Here is a 23,205-nt window from a genome sequence, read left to right as displayed (position 1 = left end):
GACGACGTCACTTGCCCAGTGACCCTAAATGAACCCCTTCGCTGCGGGAGCAGCACTGTGTCCGCAGAGACAGAGCCTAACTTCCTAAATGGTTGTAAGGAGTAAAGACAAGCCTACAAACCTAAATGCCCAGTAGTGCACACACTTAACATATTTATATTCTGGTATAGATTGAGTCTGAATATCCCGAGGCAGTTTATTCCAGTTTAATGAAACTGATTTATGGAGGAAAATATGTATTTTGAATCTAAACCAGTTTCATTAAACTGGAATAAACTCAGACACCTTTTACTGGTTAATGCAACTTCTGTGCTCAGAACCAGAGCATGATATCTCTCTGTGGAGGTAGAAAAGCAAATGAGATCATTTCTCCGTGTTGCTCGGTTTCTATTTTTTTCTTCTGGTTGTTTAGTTTGATGCTCTACGGATTGGCAGAGACCAAGTCAGTGTTACTGGCTCACAGTGGAGAAGGAAAGGGGGCACAGGGAGGACCAGGATTGTCCTCGGGTGATTATTCTATTGAAACTATGCTTTTGAGAACCTGGAAGCATCTGTGGAGAAAACCAAAGTCCTTGCACAGGGCCAAAGGGGAACGGGGGAGTCAAAGGCAGGAAAACGAGAGATACCAGCGAAACCAGTGAGATGGGAGAAGAATGGAGAAAATGCCAGAGATGGGTGTCAACATCACCGTTGACTTTTTTTCCATTAAATCCTCTAACAAAAGGATAATTTTTCCTATTGCAAAGCCGTCATTTAAAACATGGCAGCATGTTGAGGTTAAGAAATAAATTAAAAATTCCCTATAATCCTATCATTCAAAGAGAAACATTGCTGGCTTTCTGCAATCATTTCAGCCTATATATTTAAATTTTTGGCTTAAGTCACAAAATGCTATTGTGTTCTGTAATATCGCTTGTAACCTACTTTTTTGTACTTCAAAATTCATAAAAGTTAAACATCTTTGTATGCACAGAGGCATTTAATTTGCACGAGCGAGACACAGGAACTGGTGCACACTATTAGCAACACTCTTTCTAGAAGGTAATTTGTTAATGTAACAAATGCTTAAAGTCAATTATCTCTGGCATCAGTGTGGTCTTACTGAGGGTTTAATTTGTATTTCCTTGAAGAACGTTTAAAATAATATTTTTTCCATATTTTCATTGGCCATTTCCATTTATTATTTCTTGAATGAAATATTCATACCTCTAACTCATTTTTCTATTATATATTTTCTATTTCTCATTTATTGGTAAGAGAGTTTTTATATATGAAATATGTTAATTCAGTGTTTGTCATGCACTATGGCAACTTGTAGTTTACCTCTTTATTTTATATGGTTGGATAATAATTATTGGTTCCAATTCCTAGTTACATGGATGGGTCAACCTAGACTTGTTTTGTTACTGAAAAAGCTGAGTTTACAAGATTTTGAAAAGTAAACAAGGAAGGAAAGAAGGGAGGGGTGGAGGGAGGGATAAAAAAAAAGAAAAAAGAAAATCTAGTAAATAATAAGTTCCAAAGATAGTAACCAGTGTTATTTTATGTTATCATTTCTTGAAGATTGCACATAACATTTTGTAATCTAGACAGTATTCATCAAAAGACAAGGAAAAGATAAATTCCAATTCAATTTCTTCCTGAAACCTAATATACACTTGAATGATCTGACTAATCCTTGAATTCACTGAGTGGATTAATTGAATTATGTGGTTTCAAACCACAGGAGTTCCTATTCGTTTGACTCCAGAGGTGTTTGAATGTATTGAGCTCTCTTACCAGGGGTCAAATGGTGATAGCTTCTGGGATCAATTAGTGAGGCACCTCATTAGATTTGATTAATCAGCCCTGAACCATGACTTATTCTTGTATGTGTAAGTGATGCCTCTTCAGTCTATGGGGAGCTGGGATGGCTTACTGAAGACTCAGTTATGGAGTCAGCTTTGAAATAGCATCCTGAAGGATTGACATCTATTATTACAGGGTGCTGTATATGCTTTAAAACAAATTCAGTCAGTAGCATTATATGGTGCTTTCTTCCTTATAGCTAAAATGGATGGTACTGAAAAAGGGGTGTGTTGGAGTGGCTCCTGTCATTATTATACCTCATAACCCACCCACAGAATTACCATTCCTATCCTGGCAACGTTGAGTGCTGCATGAGCTCCCAAGGGAATACGCTTCCATTAGAAGATACAACAACGATTCCAGTGAATGAAAAGTCAGACTGACCTCTGACCATCTGGGGAGTCTTACGCCACTGAACCAAGAGGCAAAGGAAAAGGAGAGCTGTGATTATACTGAATGGAGTGATTGACCCCAATTATCAAGAGGAAACAGGGGGACTGCTACCCAGTGGAGACAAGGAGAGCTATCTGGAATATCTGGAGATATTCTTGAGTAATTAATATTCCCTTTGTCAATCATAGAGCTTAATGCAAAACTGCAATGACCAAAATAAAAGCGTAAATATTCAGATCCCTCCGAAATTAAGTTTTGGGTCATCTCCCCAGTGAAGAACTTTGATCAGGTGGTGAGTTCCTGACTGAAGGCAGTGGAAATAGGACATGGGTCACAGAAAGAAGGAAACCATGGCTATCAAGTATGACCTCAGAGGCAATTGCAGGCAATTTGTATATTTTCTCCTTGCTTGTTTTTGTATACACTTGTTTCTACCTATTAACTATTTTTCTTTTTCTCCTCACCCTTGCAATTTTACACAAATTTGTTATAGGTTAAATTTCGCACTATTGTTAGTATCAGGATATTCAATGGGACTGTAATTAATTTGAGCAGTAAATCACCTAGTTAGCTATTAATACAGTAACTGTGGAGACAGTGTGTCTTCATGTTAGGGTCTCTACCAGGTTCTAGAGAGACATCCCAAGGCTAGAAGTAAGATGTGTTGTTTTCTTCATCTCGGCAGCAGTCAGGGCATCTATGTGCAGAGGTCCTGAAAGCCTTCACCACAGCGGGGGCTGCTCTCGAGGGTCAGCTGATGGGACCCTCCAGGAAGTGCCTTACTCATGACACTGGCAACAGCTGTCAGGCCTCACAGTTCACTGGTTGCTATTCTGCATCCAGCTTCTTTGTCGCCCCAGCTGTGGGCAGTGTGCTCCGGGGCAGCCGTGTCCTCTTGCCATACAGCTGGATATAAGCTTGCATGGCCTCCTTCTTTGAGCTTCTAATATTTCTCGTTTCCTTTTCCCGCAGTCCTAGGGGCAGTGGCTAACCTCTGCAGCTGTTAATTCTTTGCACCTTAGAATTCTCTTTTACCCTTTTTAACAGTGAGCTACTGTTATGAACTGAATGGTGTGTCCTGCCAAAATCTGTACGTTGAAGCCCAAATACAGTTCAGCTGTGTTTGGCGTAAGGCGATAATTAAGGTTAAATGAGGTCATAAGAGCGAGACCCTGAGATGGTAAAATTATTGTCTTTAGGACAAGACACATGAGAGCGTTTACCTCTGTCTTCCAGTGCACACAGGTGATGACATGGTGAGAAGGGGGCTGTCTGCAAGCAAGCCAGGAGAAAAGCCCTCACAGAATCCAAATCAGCTAGAGCCTTGATCTCGGATTTCTAGCCTCCAGAAATGTGAGAAAATACATTTCTATTGCTTAAGCCACCCAGCCTGTGATATTTTATTACAGCAGCCCAAGCAGACAAACACAACTGTCTTTCATCACATAAAGAAATCTCGATGATAACTTTTTTTCCGTTAAAATTGCAGGTTAGGTTCCAGGATCCGGAGTAGATCTGGACAGATACAGGAGGAGATGGTTGTGGATAGGAAGTGGGAAGAATTGTTCTGGGAGTCCCCTTCTGTCCCCTGTGTCCATGGTCAAAGCTGCGAAAGTTCAAGGTAGAGCTAGGTGAGGTGGCCCCTACTCCCTGCAGGAGCCCTTGCTAAGCTATCTTACTCAGGTCTTCTGGTGGCGAGAAGAATTAGAATCTGAGAAGTTATCTCAGGAGGCAGAGCCGTGCCCCTGTATCAGCTGGGATGGGAACCACTTACATTTTGTAGCCTCATGATGGAGGAACTTTTGCAGAATTGGTCACCAGGGTGGTGACAGAGGCCTAAGAAGAGTCCAAAGGAGACCTTGGACAGGAGAAGAAAGGAAGATGAATTCTGATTTGGGTAAAGGACACAAGTTATGCTGTGTGTATCTGAAACTTTCAGGAAACAGCGAAAAACATAATAGTTCTTTTCTGCCACTGGTCTATTATCTCAGGTAATATCAGGTCTGCTGTCTCTGTGCCTGCTCTGCTTTCTTCAACCATGATATCAGTTATTCAGTTTTTCTCCCGGCCAGGTGACCCTAGCCAGTTTGAAAGATCATGTATAATTAGGAGAGTGGACCAAAGTACAAACAGATGGAATTGGGATGCACAGAAAAGACTGCTCTAGGCTTTAAATATGTGTCTTCTTTCATCTGCTGCCACCTCAAGAAGCTAGATTTCTGAGTCTGTTCAAGTTTGAGATGTGGTTCTCGTGGAACAAGCCCATGGATCACGCTGCTCGACGTGACTCTTGTCAGGGTAAAAGGAGGCGTCTGTCACCCAACTGTCTAGGCCAACAGAAGAAAGAGACATAGCGCTGGATCCAAAGGGAATAGCATTCAGTAAAAAGAGGCATCGTGCATAAGTCCTTTCTGAACTAAAGAAGGAATCAAAGATTAAACCTCCTAACAAAATCTCTTTAAAAAGTAGATTTTTCAAAGACCTCCTTCAGTGTCATGCACAGTGCGAGGGTCACTGATATGATATTATAGAATTCATTTCCCTGGGACAGAACAGTATGGAAGTTAGAATATGGCATGGAAAGGGACGTAATGGCGTGCGGTGGCAATGCAGATGTAGGGCGCGTCGCTTGTTGTAGGCCTCTGTTGTGTTTGCTCGTCCAGCCTCCGTTCCCTCCTCTCTTGGTACCAGCATTGTGCCTTTCCTGGGCACCCACACCTCCTCCATTCCATGCGTTTAATGAACTTACTCATCTAAGTTCCCGGGTGGACACGTGACGCAGGTTGCACCAATGCGAGTTCATGACAGGATTTGTCTGCGTTTGGGAAAAGCGCTCTCTCTCTCCCTCCCTCCCGCTCCCCACCTCTCTGGAGTGAATGAAGTTCTAAGGAAATTGCTCACGGCCAGCCTCTCCATCGTGTGGGAAGAAGCTGCCTTCACAGTGCGGCTTCCACAGTGGAAAGTTGAGGGGCTGGCTGGAAAAAGGGGGACACAGAGCCTGTGTCCTTGGAGCACTTGGGTCCAGACATGACAGAATGTATATTTATCCCTGAAATTTTCAGCTGTGAGAGCTAACACAGACTTCTTTTGTTGTTGTTTACTGCACTTTCTGTTTGGATTATTTATAATATTTTAATAAAGAGTACTGTGACCAATACATGATTCAAACACTAAAGGCACTGTCTTCAAACCTACCTGTGTATCATAGTTAGTGGGAAAGGAAGAAAACACACCCACACACACACACATCTGGGTCTTATTCTGACATGCGCATGGGACACCATCACTCCTGAGTTCCGAGCCTGAGCTTCACTAAACCTTGTGGGCTCCTTTTCTGTCTGTTCTCCCCCTGCCTTCTCTGTAAGAACAGGCACAAGTCAGCCCTCAGGAGAGACTAGACACCTGGAACAGACCTGAGACAGCCCTGTTATCGCCCTTGAGAGCTCAGACATTTGAGAAAGCCAGATGCAGATCAGGAAAGCTGCTTCGCTGACCTGCAGCTGACGAAAGAGAGATGAATGAGCTTCGTCAAGCTCACCTGAGATCTGCACAATCACCATGCTAACCCACAGATTCCCAAGGGGGAAAAAAAAAAAAACCAAGGCTATTATCCTAAGCCACTAAGTTCTGTGGTATTTTGTTACACAGCGACAGCGAACTGATACACTCACAATACAGTAGAGTTACCCCATTTATACAAGCGATCCATCTGGGACTCATCTTCTAGTCCTGAGGACCAGAGCTCATGGGCTTTTCCAGCCCACTATGGCCTCGCTTCTTCTCTGCTGAGCCTTTTATTCAGAGCTTTATAAACATAATCCTTCAGTGGAGGCAGAACCCTAAGTTTTACTCTCCTTTCGATGGAGATTTCCTTTCAAATCATTTTCTTATCCTGTCAGTACTTGTCACCTGTGCTTAGCATATCAAAAGGTTCTGAGTTACTTTTGCAATTCAACTGTGCAGACCAAGGACTAGCTTCCCTGAAATAAAGACATGGCCAGGAGAGCTCATCTGCCAGGGGCGATCTACCACAAGTCTTTGAAATACAAGGAGACATCTCTAAGTAAAAACAACAGCTATGCTGCCCATCTATGCTCAAGAAATCCTTGCTTGACTCTGATATTTAGGCAACATGCTATAATTTTAACTACTTGTTATTCAGAGTGGCAGAAATGGGTGGAAGAAAGGGAACTGAAAGTTTTGGAGTTCTTTTATTGTTCTAGAAATATTACACGCAATATCTATTTAGTACTCACAAAAACTTTATGAGGTTTGTATTATTCATACACCTTAAAGATAAAACGGCCATTTAGCTTCATGGAAGTTGAATACTTTATATGAAATGCTCAGTTGGACCTAAGTGAAGCTGGAATCTGAACTGTTGTTCTTCACACTGTGTGGCCGTATGATAATCCAGTTTCCGGTAGATTAGATCTAACAGAAGGAGTAACTCACATTTACAGGACATGCGCATTCCTTTCTGGGCCTAACTGCTAACTAGTTTTGTGACCTCAGAACAGCCCAATCTAGTGCTTTTCCTCATTTGTTAGGTGAAGAAGTGGCCCCAGAGTTTTTCGGCTCAAAACTGAACTATCTCAATAATCCAACAATAACTTCATAAGATATACTTTTACAACCACTAGGAATGCAAATCCAAATTTTATGTAATTTATTTTTTCCCATAAAAGATATCAGCCCTCTTTTGTTTCTCCTAAGTGACATTTCATCACGGTTGTGATTGTTCAAAACAATGTAGAACAGTTGTTCAGAATTTCCTCCGACAGATGTGATCAGAAGAAATAGAACAGCATAGAGGCCAAGACTGATCTCTTCGAATGCATTTATTATCCGGAACGTGGTCTGTGTCCCTAAGGGGTGGGGATTCCCTGATGCTCCTAAAGGACAAGCCACTGATCATGAGTGCTTTCCAGGAATTTGTGTTCTGGTATCATGAGCTGTTTTCCCAGGCTTGTTATTATCTCACACGGAAAAACGTCATAATATGTGAGAAGACGTCACAGAACCATCTTTATGCTTGCTTAGCTAGATGTCCGTAGATACCTTTTCATTGTGCTTTGAGCAGGGATCTTTCTTCGCTTTCTGTATTCGATCTGAGCTGCATTTGGGGCATGGGCTCAAGACCCCAACACTTTAGATGCAAGACCCCCTCACACCTACTTCTGTGACCTTGGGCAGATTGTTCCCTACTCAGTAGAACAGGGCTAATAGTAGGACCCACAGAGAGGTGTTGCAGCGAATGAAGTAAACAAGTAAGAGGGACCTGGTGTAGAGCAGAGAGCACATGCTCAGTTAAATCTGCTTCTTTGTTTGGTTTCTTTGTGGAAACAGTCAACTGGAAATGGTCTGGATCCAAACTCTGCCTTTTACTCCCCACAGCACACTGAGCGACTCATGTCTCTGCTTTGACACAGTGTCTTCATTTGCAAGATGGCTTGTTAAATTCTCCTCTACAGCTTATCTAAAGTTTAGAGACAACACATTATCATTCTGAGCTTTAGCACTCAACTGGCCCAAACTATGCGCTCTAAAAAAAAAAAAAAAAAGGTAGCTCTTATAATTAGATCTCCTAGTGTGGTGATACCTCCATTTCTGAATCTTGAGGCTACAAACCTAGAAGTTCTTCCTGTGGAGACATTTCACAAGACAGATCGGCAGTGTTGGTTTTTAAATGTAAGAACAAAGCACCATGCAGGGTTGGCTGCATTCATTAGTCTTCAAAACAATTAAGCCTGATGCTAAATCAGGGTAAACTACACTTCTAAATTTATCTACAGCGGAATGAATAACATCTACCTCTCCAGGGGGACTATTTATATTCCCCTACAAAGCCTGACATGCTAGTGATTGGGCTCTCTGCCTCTCCTTATCTAATATTTCTTTACTCTTTGGTAAATCTTTCTTTTTCGGAATGATGCTAGCACTGGCCGGAATCTTCCCTGTCCTACTGCCTGCGTACTTCATGTCACGAAGGGAAGGCTGAGCAGTGGTGAGACCAGGTTATCACGCCGTGGTTTCCCACCTAGGACGTAGCAGAGAACGTGGGAGGTGTGACTCTGAGTCACGTCCCTCCCGTCAGAGCACATGCCTCACTGCAAACTGGAATATCAGAGATGCCGGGAATCCAAGAAAGGACATGGTTCTTCCTTCTGTTCATGAGTCCCTCTGGATTACCGATGAACAGCGGCCATGAAGCCTTTCCTTAACTACCTGCAGTGACCGGAACTGTGCTGGCTCTGAGACCTAGACCTCTCGTGTTAGGATAAATGAGTGTGTGCTGGGGGCAGGATGTTAACAGGGAAGGAATAAGGAAACCCGAATTCCTGAGAACCCACTTCAGGTGGCCAGGCTCTAATTCCCTCACCACTGTTATATGCGGATCTGATAAGAAATCCTAAAAACAAGTAGTTTTAGGGATACAACACTTCTATTGTAAATTAGTTGAATCCATGAAAAATTGTATTAAGGACACAAACTGAGAATCGAAAGACATAGATTCACTATAAATTCAAACTAAGTTTTTTTAAAAAAAATTAAGTATATTAAAATGTCAGTGGTGGAGTTTGGTTTGGTATTTGAATTATTAGGTTCATCATATTTCAATTAGAATCATTGAGAATCTAATATATACCTGGCACTCGGCTAGGGGCTTTATAAATGGTATCTCATTTAAATTATTCATCTCATCCAAAAGTGGAAGAAAAGCATTTTTTTAATTATCCTCCTCACACCTGGGAAGATAGAATAAGCTGGTGGTTCTTAAGCTCAAGCACGCTTTAGAAGAATCACCTGGAAGGTTGCTAAAACACAGATTTGGGGGCCCCACCCCCAGAGTTTCTAATTCAGTGGGATATGGGGAGAGCCAGGGAATTAGATTTCTAACAAGTTCTCAGGTGATGCTAGCACTGCTGGCCCTGGGTCCACATTCTGAGAACTGCAAACATAAGCTATAAACTCACCTAATTCCATTTACCAGCTAGACAGTGCTGAGCAAATGAATATCCCAGAGCCTCTGTTTCATCATCTGTAAAATAAAACAAAATGTCTTTCACTTTGAACGTGTTCTGGGTGGTTGCCATACAGTTTGTCCCTTTCCCTCTTCTCTTCTGAAATCAGAAAAAGCACATTTATGCCACAGAACACAGATGAAAAATCTGTTTTTCATATCCTAGCATTTTGAAATACTGGAAAAAGCAAGCACTTGGAATCCAGAAATGCGTTAGATACTTCAGCTTCCTTTAATAAGTACATCTCCTGCTTAAATTTGTCGGAGAGTTTATGTTTTTTTTCCAACTAGCAGCGGCTACTACCACTCCCTGTGTGATGTCCCAGGCTCCAGCCTCGTGTGGCTGAAGCCCTCCGCACACGGCTGTCAGCACACGCACACCCCGCAGGCTGCCCATACGCCAGGCCCATCAGGTGACTTCCTCTCACCAAACTTACTGATCCTCATAAACATCTCACAGCTCTGCCCAGGTGGCTTGCCTCTACACCCTCAGTTCTGAGCATCAAACGCCCCTCCTCTGTGTGTCTTAAGTCTTGTTGATTGGGGCTTGGTAAGAATTTCTATTAAAGGGTGGACGGAAGCTGTTGCAACCAGACTTTTTTTTTTTCTGCTTCTGTTGATTTATGTTTTTTTCCCCTGAATTTTACTAGTTATGCCTGCATGCCCAGAAAACCTACTGCATGCCTTTGACATTTTTCTATCACAGCAAATTTATAAGTGGACTTGCTTATTTTTACACCTGGGCTCCCACTCCTTGAAGCACAGCAAGTGTTCGCAGTATCTTAGCAATAAATAAGAAATAAAGAGAAAAGAAAAACCCATGTAAAACAGTAACCAGTCTGGGCATTATATTGTTAACAGCAGGATCATTTAGCAGCTTATTCTTTGTGGGGTGCATACTCTGCTGAAGACACACAATGGAGAAAAAAAAATAAGAAAAGGGATCAGAGCCTATTGGAAGCTCCAGGGAGACAGGACTTGTGTGTAGGTGAAAACAAGAGAAAGAATGGACGCTGGGGGCTGAGGGATTCAGCAACGCTGAGAGTTCTGGGTGTCACAGTCGCACCCCAGGGTTTGACAGCATTATCACTTGGAACACGGTGACTTCATAGGCACACATGCAGAGCACACATTTCTAAGTCCAGGCCGACAATAGCTCAATCGATAGCAACATTTCTGGAAACACTGGACCCTTCTCTGTGCTTCGTCTCCAAGTTAATGGCTTTATTGTGTGGTTTCTTGATTATCAATCGGCTAATCAATACACTTACTTACTAAAGTAGACGGCCATATCACAACTCTGTTGGAGAGGCTTAAAGTGTCAGTGACAGGTCTTCATTCCGGACATTTCCCTTTTTTTCAGAGAAGCCTGACGCTTCTTCTTATGTAAATTGCAATATTATGAAAATGAATCAGATTTTGGAGTCTAGACTTGGGCTCAATTAGATCTGTGACCTACAAGTTGTATGTCCTTGGACAACTTTCTTAGTTTCTATGAGTTTTGTTTTTCCCATCTAAACATTACTCATTATAGAGAAGATTCAATAAAATTACCTAAATTAGGTCAAGTTTGCACAGAATCTAGTATATGCATAATGACTATTTTTGCAGCATCCCTGAGAGGTCAAGAATAAGTCAATGATTAAAAGAGACTTCACTGAGCAGTTACTGTTCAGTTTGATTCCTTTTTTTTCCCCTTTACGTAACTCTCTGATGTGGTCATATGGTTGAGGGTACAGAGATGAGTCATTCTAATCAGAGGCACACAGTTCAGGGGAAGAATCAGACCAGTGCAGCGCCTCGGGGTTCCACGAACAGTGTGCGAGAAGAACATGGGACCAGCTTTGCTTAGTCCACACAGGAAGCCCCAAGAAACTTCACGGCGAACAGCCAATCAAGTGTGGTGATTGAAGAAGGACAGGAAAGGGATTCTGCAGGCGGAAACGTGCGAGGATGGTGTTCTGGGGAGAACCTGGGAATGGCCAGGCCTGGGACCTTGAATGTGTAAGGCGGCCAGAATGCAGTGCTGGAGGGAGAAGGAGCTGGAATCGAGACGGGAGAGCCAGGTTAGGACCCTGTAGAACGACCATGGCGATGACACACTCCTCTTCCCTGGGGCCGACCTTGTCCACACACTTCCCCTGCCCTGGTAAGTCACTCTTACTGGCGCCCCAGGACTTTGACCGATAAAGAGGAGGGTGGCTAACAAATCTCAGTTGTCAAGTCTGAGCAGCAGGGAAAGCGATTCCAGCATTAGCTACTTGGGAGAAGCTGGTCTAAAATAACGATGATGAGTGCGGTTTTGGACATATCAACGTGAGTAATTGTGAGGTATGCAGAGAAATGTGTGTGCAGAGATTAGGAGAAAGAATGTGCACCGACTGCCATTGCTGTGGGATTTACGGGAGATTGATCATTTTAGTGCTCGAGTCCAATTGGTGCTTCAGTCCCTACTCTGTGCTGGACAGTGCGCTGTTGGTACCTTTATACTTTTAAATATTTTTATTCTTTCTGTGATATAGGTTTATCTTCTCCCCACCCCCTCTTTCTTTTATTTCTTTTTTTTCCCCATTTAGGAAAACTGGAGAAAGACAGAGAAGGTGGAGCCTCTTGGTTTAAGGCTACTTGGCCAGAACACCCATCCCAGGTCTTCACTACTATCTGCTTGGCTCCAGGGCCTGTCTTCATGGAGAACTAGAGCGTGGGCTGAATTTCTAATGAATGTGTGGGTTTTGACGTGAAAAGGGGGAGCTGGGAAAGAGGACAACAATCGAGCCTGAAGAATGAACTTGGGGGAAAGACACACATGAAAGGAATAAACTTGGAAAAGTGAGAGGTCAGTCAGTTTTCAAGTAAGATTCATGCATCCATCCAACGTTTATCGATGAAAAGTCACTCTACAGCTCTCCAGTACTGGTCCGTGGAGCTGTGAAGGTGGCAACACAGTGTTTCTGCCCTTGAACAGGTCACGGTCTATGGGTGGACACAGACTCTCGGAGAGAACCCATTCCAATACTGTGTGGTGAGTGTATGAAAGCACGTTTCCGAGTGCTATGGGGACCTCAGCAAAGGGCGATGCAGAGGTTTGCTGAGGACTCTCTCATTGTGTTTTAATAGTCAGGAGGGGATTGGCCCTTGAGCTTGGGAGCATGGGAAGTATTGAGGGGACAGAAGCTCGTGAGCCAAAGCAGGCAGGACGAAGCCGCTGGGGCCTAGGATGGGGACAAAAAGTGGGCCAGTGTCCCTGGGCTGTGAAATGCAAGGTGAGACAGCCAGGAAAATCACAGCTGAAAACGAAGGACGGGAAAGTGGCGTGTAAAGAGCTCCGATTGTGTACCTGTCAGAGACGACTTTGCAGTCAGAAGGAAGCGGTAATGGTAGCTCTGCTTTCCAAACAAGTAATAATTGCAATTTCTATCCAGGCTGGTGCTATGCTTTATTTGGAATTGCATCCATGCAGTCCCTCAACCTGTAATATTCCTGAGGTATAATCTGAAGTGGCTGAATGATATTCCACTGGATGAATAGATATTTGTTAGCATAACCACTATTTATTGAGTGCTTACCATACGCCGGGTACTATTTAAAGTGATTTATCGAGATCTGCTGTCTTAATATTCATAAAAGAGCTATGAGATCGGCTTGTTATTCTTCCCATTTTGCAGAAGATGATGTTCTGCCAATGAAGTAAAGTCTCTTGCCTATGGTCACTTAGCTAAAAAGAGTCTGAGCCATCTTTCAGGGGCAAGGGTCTGACTTAGAGACTGTTCTCTTCACGTCTGCTCTCTGCTGTGCCTTCATTTGCCACTTTCCTGGAACAGTCTGCACTTATTCCTATTCATCACTTCTCAGGCCACTGAGAGCAGGGGCTTGGCTGGCACCAGGCACAGGGCTTGGCACCCGGTAAGAGTCCACAGGAGTTTGCATAAAGATGCTGAAAGAAAACATCATCAAAACCAAGCATGCATACCTAGAACTATCCGCACAAAGCCCTGAGCCACAATACTTCTTGGATTTCCTTGTCCAGTAGGCCAGCACTCTGGTGACTTTGGACAAAGGCCAGTGTCAAAGCCATCCATCCCTCTACCCTTCCCTTAACCAATCAGACTCCACTGCTTCTGGGTAAGGAATTCACTCCCTCGTTCGCTTCTATATCTACTGCCCTGCTTTCAACTCTAGAGACTTGATGAAACTCGTTTCTTGAGTGCCTCTCTCCGCTGAATGAAAAATGAAGTCAGCTTATTTTTTTTAGATCTTTGTTTTATTCTCTAACAGGAGAAAATGTAAAAATGAACATTGTACTGTTTTAAGTCTCACCACAACCATTTGGGACTACTTTTTACACTTGAAAATATTGAAGCACAAACGATGTGCATAATTAATTTCTTCAAAGCCCCATAGGTGTCTGAATCCGTCAAGGCCAAGCACAGAATTCTAATTGTAAGGTCAGGGTTGGTCAAAGGATGAAATGCCAGTTACTTCAGAACTGCCTGGGCACTTGTTGAAACGCACAGCGCTGGATGCACTCCAGATGTGCTCACTCAGTATCTTTGGCTTTAACGTCTAGACATGGTGCTTTTAGCAAGTTTTTCCAGTCCGCAAGTTGGTCATGCAGCCTAAAATTTGTAAGCAATTCTTTACTCAGGTCTCAGTCTAACATGACTTCTAGGAACTCTGGTTCTCTGACCAGCCACAGAACTTAATCTCCTTCCTTTTATTCCTTGGATCAAATTCTGTGCCTTTCACACCCTGATGTACAAGGCGCATCACCTGGTTATCGTGCTACACTGCAGACCCTGACGCAGGGTGTCTCCAGGGGACTCAAGGTTCTGCATTTCCAGCAAGCTCTCAGGGGATGTTGAGCTGTCCACCCGCTGTGGCAGGCACCGAGGCATGCTACTCACAGCCTCCTTCTAGAAAGCTCTCCCCGCCCAGCTCTGAGGATGGTAGTCGGGGGGCAGCCTTCAGTGTCAGCTTCTCCAGGGTTTGCCTCAACTGTCCAACAGAGGTCACGGTCTTCACAGAGCACCTCCCTCCGACCAGTGACCACGTGTGGTGTTGGTCCAAGGAGAAGGTCACTTCTACCCACGATGAAGCTGCTCCAACAGGCAATCTTTGCCCTGGACTCCCTCCCACTGGGGTAGCAGAGACACGGCTAAGCATGCGTTTCACCTGAAGGCCCCCCACCCTTCTAGCCCTGTCATTCCTTTCACAGGTATTGTGCATTTGCTCTGAACTCCGGGTCAGCAGATGCCCTCCAGAGAACCCGGAAGACACGCCTCATACAATCCACACTTTGAGTAGCAAAGGAGGTAAAGAGTCCTTCTGGCTACATCCTGGCTTCCAAACTCAGAAGCAGCTGGTGGCAGCTGCTCTACTCACAGCGGACTCGACATTAACCATATTCCTGACCTCATGCTACAGACCAAGGTGAGCCTGAAACACGGACAAGGAGGGGGCCTGAGCCGGCACCACGCTCATCTGTCAGGGTCCCCTTGACCCTTGTTCTGAGCTCGATCTGTATTCCATGTTTCTGCCATACAAATGCTTTTTTCATGCTCTTTGGAGGGGCCTCGCATTAGCGATCAAAGCTTTTTACAAAGAAAATCTCATGCTGAAACACACACACACACACACACACACACAAGATTCATATGAAACAGCTTGAGCTAAAGTGGAAAGGGCCACAGAGTCCAACCTACTGTCACCCCCAGGCCAGAAATTTGTCCTTAGGACCTCAGGCTCAATAGGGTATCATTTAAAAACAATTCTTTTCTCCTGCTGGCTCTCAGGATAACAGGCTGGAACGATTTTTCGCAGTCTCATAATAGATACCTTGCTTGAAACTGCTGCTTAAGTCAAAATCACCAGTTTCCTCTCAATGAATTGGAAGGTAATTCAGTTTTAATTTTAAGTCCAATTATATCTTGAGAGATGAATGGTACAGGGTGAATCCTTGCTTAGGGGCCAAACAGGAGTGATAAATCATTCACTTACATGATCAGATTGCTTCAAGCTCCCCTGGGCTTCTCAGAAAACAGAAAAGAATAGTCAAAACCAGCCTTTTTGGTGAAAAATAAAATGCAAGAGAAGATCAAGGTAGGCTTTGCCTGCTGTATCACTCAGGATATTTGAGTTACACTGTGGTCAAAGAAAATCTCAGTGGCTTATCACAACACAAGCCTTGCTCTTGCTTCATCTCAACCAGCTCTGCAAAGCATCCAGCCACTCAAGCACCCACTGCCACAGACTCCACCATGATACATACTGCACGGTTACCACTCCAGACGGAAGGCATGTGATGAACAGGGTGTGTTCCATTGATAACTGGTAGGCCATCACCAGTCACGGGGCCAGGGTGAACTTCCAGAGACAGGGAAGGGCAATGTGACACCATGTGTCCAGAACTGGGAACAGGTCAAAATGGCCAATGGCTCCAATGATGGCTGCACTGTCTTTGTGTGCATGTGTGCATGATATCCAAGTGAGAATGAGGCTGAGAGGGAAAGTGACATATATTAACTGCCTACTATGCATCAGGGTTGGGGGAGGTACTTTGGGATTGAAAACTCCTCCGTGTTGTGGGCTTGGTATCATTTCCCATTTCCCATTTACTCTGACCCACAGACGTCCAAGGCTTTGCCTCAGACCCGACAGCTGGAGAGTGGAATCAGGGCGCTCACTCAGAAATATCTATGTCTGACCCCAAAGCCCACATCCTTCTCATCATTCAGTGCTGCACACTCCACTTGGAGGTGCTCATGAAGTAGGGACCCCTACTCTAAAAGCCCAGCTGGAAGCCCCAAGACCCCAGTAGTTGGTAGTTCCCATTTTAAGCCTGGTAGTTTCCATTCCTGACTAACGAGCAATAGCTCTAACACCCTAACAGATATTATATACTTATGAAAAAAAACAAACTACTACTCAGTTAATATCAGTTAATGTAGTTAAATATTGACCTAGGCATGCTATTGGGCTTCTATAATAATGCTTTGCTAGGAATACAATAAGGATCCCTTTAACATAGCCCAAGCCCCACATTACAAATGCGTTACAAAATGGCCACCACCACCCCACCTTAATTGTATTTGGAATAAGTAGCTTTCTCAGAAATCCTATGCGTGCAAATAGTAGGATGTGAAATTGTAACCGTGCTATTTCAGCTTCTGTAATTGTGCTTTGCCTCAGTTTACCCAACTGCCGGGACTTTCTACTAGGAAGTCCCATGCCTGGGACTTCCTCCTTTGAACTTATTAACAGTTTTTGTCTAACTCATTGGAAGTACCCTGCCTCAATGTACCCTTGCGGTTTTTGCCTTTATAAACCCCACCTAACTTCCCTTGGGGGCGGTGAGTTCTTTTGATGGCATGAGCCTCCTTGCAGTCGCCAGCTTTGCAATAAAGACTCCTGATTCGGCCTAACTAGTGTCATTGTCTGCCTGATTCGAGCACTCTACCTTACAACATTCACACTGATTGAAGAATCACAGTTCTTATACTTGTAGGTGCCACGCGCTCTGGTGGCTCAACACTCAAGTGCTATCGATCACTTGTGCAGGACCTTGTCCAGACACGGATCTGCCTCTCCACCAGCAAATCAACGTGCTGTCTGATGGACACATCTGGTAGGAACAACAAACCCCTACGCCAGAAGGCAAGCCCTCTCGTGTGGGCCTTCTGTACTCAAAGAAGGGAAACGCATCCTTATGCTTTGGGACTTAAAAGCTTTGAAAGTGTTTCTATGGCCTTTCCTATAACTTTCTGGATAACACGTGGGAGCTGAACTTCATGCATTTATGTCAAGTTTTTTCCTCAGATACATCTTTCACTGGATTATGAAGACAAACGTGTAAGAATCATGCTATTTGTCCACCATTCTACCCCCCACCTACCCTCCACTGGCTCATCGGTGACACTCAGCTGTTTTCTTGTTGACTAGTTGGCTGAAAGACTGACATACTGAATCAATGAAGAACGAATGAATGAATGAATGAGGGTAGAATGATGGTAGGTCCGAGAAGGAAATACTCTCGCATCTTTTTAATTTGTAAAACCTCGAGGACTAGGAGCCCACTGTCCACCATCAAAGCCCTTCAAAACGAAGTCCGATTTGGTCCTAGGCAGGGAGAGCCAGGGTTGTCCTCAGCTCTCAGCTCCAGGAACCCACAAAGGTGTCTCCTTTCAGCCACCACACTGGACTCTGTCACTCATGAGGGCAACAGTATCACCCAGACACCCCCCTCTCACATTACTGCCCCCCTTTCCCTGAGGGCTGTGGGCTGGACAATGACACAAAAGCCCGGTACAGGCTGTGAGCGCGGACACGGTGGGGCCGAGATGGTGTTTAGTAGGAGGGTGGGTCATTGGCGTCTGAATAATTGTGGTCCTATAACTGCCAATGGGCTTTTTATTTCTTCCTCCGGATCCTGGCTCATTTCTTCCCCTGAGAAATGAAACAAGGCAATTGCCATGCATCCCCGGGTGACTTGGAAGCCCAGGACACAGGTGCCTCCTCAAGGTGAGACGCGTTCTGTATCAAACTACCAGGAGCTGGAGAGAATTGTGTCTACGCTGGAGTCTGACGGACGTGGGGTCTGATTTATGGAGAGATGCAGTAATAGGCAGGGATTTTAAAATTTGATGGAGAGCTGAAGAAATTCAATAAAAGTGGGTCTACGGAGGCAAGTTTTACTGTGTGTGAATGTTTTCATAAACACCTCTGAAGAGAGAATGCTGTATAGGTGAGCTTAATAAAAAAGGATTTTCCTTTTCATTCCTGCCAATCGGGTTCTTTCACAAAAACTCCTAAGAGAGAGAAACATGGGCTTTGGGGGGCTGTTCTTCCTTAGTTATCTAGTTTCCTTTTTCAACCTTTCTAATCTGGCTCCCCTGCCTTTCAGTTTTTATTGAATTTTGTGCAAGAGGAAAGAATTTTGCTAGAAAGGATTTTTACTAGAAAGAGCAAGTTAACCGGAACTGCTGACAAATGCCTGGCACTGAAATGCCTAACGAGTCACCTGCAGCTAGAGGTGCAGCATGCTAATGAACCCAGGTGTCCCTGGGGAGACGAGAGAACAAGGTAGAGAAACATGCTGCACACATTAGAAGAAGCAATTACCCTGCACAAAGTCTTCCTGTGCAGTCTTGGCTCTGCAGCCTGGAATACCTGGTTTTAAATCCCAACTCAGTTTCATACAATCTCCGTGATCCCTAACAAGTTGTTCATTCCTATGAGTCTGCATTTCATCCTTTGGGAACATCAGATACTTTTTCTCCCCAGGATGGCTGGAGGGGTACATGATAGGATTACACAATCTCCTATCCCAGAGCCTCGGTGCAATGGTTCCTGTAAGTCCAAAAAGCTCCAATTCCCTCCTTTTTCAGAGCCAGGAAGGATGCCAGAAAGAAGCGGGAAAGGCGTACCCTTCGCTCTGACCTTGCTTTTGGACAAAAAGGCAACCATTAACATGTAAGTGAACTCACAGCCTGCTGGGATAACGAACTTGAACTGCTTCCTTCCCTTCCATCTGTCTCTTAGCCCAAGAAACAGAACCCAGGGAGGAGGAGCTCGGCTTCCCAGGCTTGGCCTCTTCCCGAGGCTGTAACGGGGAACGGGAGAGGGAGCCACGGAGGCGAGAGAGGAAAAGGTCAGGACCCCTGATGGTTCTGCCTGGGGAGGTGCATGGGTGTCTACACCCTTGGCCAATGGGAACCCAGGGGGAGGTGCAGAATTTGCGGAAAGATGGTGAGTTTCAGTTCAGTCAGGTTGAGCGCCCACTCTGTTTGGTTCACAGTTGTTGGGATGTCCGCTTTATCTGGTGCATTTTCTCCACTGTCAAGGCCAACCCTGACGACAGCAAAGGAACACATGCACCTTGCTTATAAAAGCAGGTCCTCAGCTGCCACGTGGTTGGCCAGCACCTCAGTATTGGTCTCCGTGCCCCTCTTTCATAGTCCCTCGTTTCTAAAGATGACCATCCACTGGTCCTCCGAGTTGGTGACTAAAAGATCATTTCTTTCATCCCTGAGTTTCCTTTCTTTACTTCACTCCAGAGTGAATCCATTGCCTTTAGCACCAGACAGAACGTTTTCTCTGTGGATTATCCAACAACTAATTGACTCATGAACAGAATCCTATGTCAAAGGAAAATGGCACCAGACAAGTTAAACAAATAAGGGACGCTTTATCCAAGACTGTTGCAATAGGAGGGAGCCAGGCTGAGCTCAACTCCACCGGAAATGAAAAAGGCGAAGGGTTCTTAAGTACTGACGTGAGGTGGCAGAAAAGCGCTGGAGATGTTAGGAGGAGGTTGCTCTCTGTGATCAGGCCATCTGTGTGAGCTAATACCCATCAAAGTCAGGCTCAAAGTCAGGCTCCTGTCCTCCCACAGAGGCCTGTGAGAGGGTGTTATAGCCTTCACATTATCACTTCAGAGGCTTCCAGACCCTTGAGAAAGACATTACTGGGCAGTAAAACTGGCAAGAGGCTGGGAGAAGATTTGCATCTCAAAGGATCAGGGACAGAATTTTCAGTTGAAAGCTTTCTAAAGTAAAAGTTCTAAGAAAAGGGAGGTAAGGAGCTGATAGACAAGGAAGGAGCTGAGGGGAACATGGAGGTGAATAATGTCCCCCTCTCCGTGAATGGGAACTGCCCACATGAGTGGCCTGCAGAGCACACTTGGGAGCCCTGCACCTCCCCTACTCTGACCCAGGATGGGGGTCCGGACTCCCACTGGATATAACTGAAAATGCAGACATACATGGTGAAACCAAATGGCTACAACACCTGCTTTTCCCTTAATGAAATATCACCACTCCTCATGACATACTATTCGTCACCTTGCTGTTTAATCAGAAGTCCCCTAATTTCTACCTAGCATCCCCCCTGTTTCCCTCCATAGAGACTTCTGATCCCCACACATGGGTGTGGTCCCCAGCCCAACCCCCAGTGGCAACAACACTGCTAACAATGAAACAAAAAGGATATAGGTAAAAAATATTTAGTAGACAGAAATTAAAAAATATATATCTCATGGAACTTCTTGATCAGGAGGTGTAGGGGAGAAGAAATCCAAGTAGAACCCCCAGGTTTCCATCTGGGAGACTCATTACTTGCCCATGCAGCATCCTATCATGAGTTAAAGAGCACAGGGAGGAAAGTGAGTTTTAGGTAGAAGATTTATAGGTTCCATTTCCAATACAACGAATTTGAATTTCCATAAGGTACATTGTTATTTGTCTCCCTGCCCAGACAAACATTGATCATTATCTTCCACCTAACAGTCTAACTGGTGTTGGTAAAATCCAGGTAAGGTCCTGCTCCTCCCCTGAGTTCTTGGCATTTTCCTCACGTTGCTGTTCTCAACGACATGGTTCCTGTCTCTCTTCTCACTGTTTCTCATGGACGGAGCCCACTTACACCCTAAGGCGATGTTTCTGAATATGGGTGGGGCTTCGACTCCCATCGCCGTGGAAGTTTACACAGTGATCGGTACAAGAAAATGCGACGTACTGTGACTGCTGTAGAAACTTAGATTTCCGAAGGCATTCATTTCCCTTTAATAGCTTCCAGATCCCTTGCCAACAAATCAAAAGAAGTTTCATTTTCCTTTGTGAAGTTTTCATTTAACATTGTACAATCTACTTCTGATGCTTCTGATTATCCAGCTAATGTATTATTCAGATTCCTTCTTATACTCATCAAACACACTGGAGGCTCTGCTTTATTGTATTACCAATTAGCACCTGTATCAGCACCTGAAAAAAAAAAGTTATATCGTTCAATTTTATCCAATAATGTTGCTCATTAGCCACTTTAAAAGAAAAGCTACTTAGGGCAAGGTTGGAACTCTTTAGTAAATTGGTTTTTAGTTTGTTTCCTCAACAAATACATAAGTCAGACACTAGGGCTGCAATAGTGAGTAAGACCCAGTCTCTACCCTTAATGAAATGTTAAGAGTTTTATTATAGTTTATTCATCTACCCACCAAAGAGCTAAGGCCAGGAGGATGGCTGATCCGATGACTGATGTGACATGAGATCCCTCACGCGGGGAGGGGTCGGGGGCTTTCCAGACACCCTGGTGCCCCCTACCTCTCAGGCCTAACGCTGGTCTTACTGTGCTGTTCAATTTTCCACATTTGCAGTCATTTCTCTGCCAGACCCACATAATGATGTATGTTTGTGTTCCTACATGCTGTTTCTATTACGTGGGGCGGCAATGTCAAAAAATCGTGATGCATTATTCAATTTTTATTGAATAACCAGTGTCTGTTCTGTGGCAAAGATTATTACAACTGTCAGTATTATCATAATAATCAAATAAGTGAGGGCTTGGCTTCAACTGTGCCACTTGACATTTTGCATGTGTCTGTCTCTTTAACGTCACTTTAGAGAGAAGATGGCTTGGCCTGTCCGGGTACAGAACTAATGAATCTTCCTGGATCTTCTGAGAAGCAGTAGAATAGCTCAGGACTAAGTTAAGAAGAGCTGGGTTTTCGGTGTCAGCGGGGAGCCGTTCATTCTCTGTGATGTGTCACAAGTGTCTTGACTTTCTTGGGGCCTCCCTGTTCCCATTGTTAAAAACGTGGCCCCATTTAGCTCGGCAATTGTCAATTCTGCCAGGAGCTCCCATGCAATACATTTCATTGGCTTTTTGCTCTTCCTTATAGCTACATGGAGCTCAGTGCATTTGCTCCTTCTGGAACTTGAGAGCATTTCAGTGTAACTACTCGTGGGCATTCTAGAAGCCTCAATTCTCAGAGATACAAAACAACAAAGTTAAGCCTTGAGCAAGGACTTAATAGATAGGGTGAATGTGGGCTTTGGTCCTTTGCCATTTCCTACCAGAGTCCACATCTGGAAAAGGAGGACATCGATGCCTTCAACCATGTGTAACGAGGGGACAGCTATCTGATGGGGCTCAAATGCGCAGGCTCGATGACAGGCTGCCTTGGAGCAAACCTCGTCTCCACCACTTACTAGGGGAGTCTTCTCAGGCAGGTGACTTCCTCCCACATCTCACCTCCCTTAGGTCAAAAGCAACAACGAGCAGTGTGCCTACTGCAGAGGGTTCTGGGGTGAATCAGTGGGGACTCAAATAATACTTAAGGACATGGCCAAAGTGCCGAGTTCATGGGAGAATAACATGAATAACCAACATTCACTAGTCTTTATAATTTTACACATTTCAATCTAATAAATACGTCATATATATTTATGCATTTAGTACTTTCTAGTGTTCATTGATTAGTAAAATTTAAGGTGTGAGCTAAACGATAGATTCTACTTCAGAGAAGCTTAGTTTTAGTGAGAGAAGTAGTACATCGGGAAATATATGTTGAGGTTTTTTTGGTTTTTGGTTTTGGTTTTGGTAATTAGTGGTAAATAATGACCCGGATATACTGCAGATAACTTCTAGTGAGAAGAATAAGGCTTTGGTGGTAGATCAGCCTGGCAGGCAAACTCTGGCCCAGATATGAATGGCAGTCTATCAACGAGGTGTGAGCTTTAGGTTTTGTAGCAGTAAGAAACCGTTTTTGTTTTATGTGTAAAAATAACAAAAAATGAGTTGGCTTCTTTAATGATATTGTTTAAAGTGTTAATTATGCTCTCTTTCCATAAATATTTGTTTAACACCCACAAAACACTGGGCAGTGTGCTAGGTTTACAATTCACAAGTCATTTACAGTAATTTAGCTGCTATTCCATGTAGCAGATAGAAGATGTGTAAGTAAATAAATAAATGGATACAGAGTGTGATCAAAACTATGAAAGGACCAACAAGAGGCTGCACGCTACCTGGTGTGGGAGGCAAGGTGCAGAGCGAAACAGTGCTCGGGATTGTCTGCACCGGGGACGCTCAGTTCAAGCTCAGTGCTGGGAGATAAGAAGGTGCCTGAAGGGTCTGGAAGACAGGCATGGGGGTGACGAGGGCCCTGC

This window comes from Hipposideros armiger, unplaced genomic scaffold (assembly GCF_001890085.2).
Source record: "Hipposideros armiger isolate ML-2016 unplaced genomic scaffold, ASM189008v1 scaffold_157, whole genome shotgun sequence".
NCBI classification, from domain to species: domain Eukaryota; kingdom Metazoa; phylum Chordata; class Mammalia; order Chiroptera; family Hipposideridae; genus Hipposideros; species Hipposideros armiger.
This window is presented reverse-complemented; position numbering follows the sequence as displayed.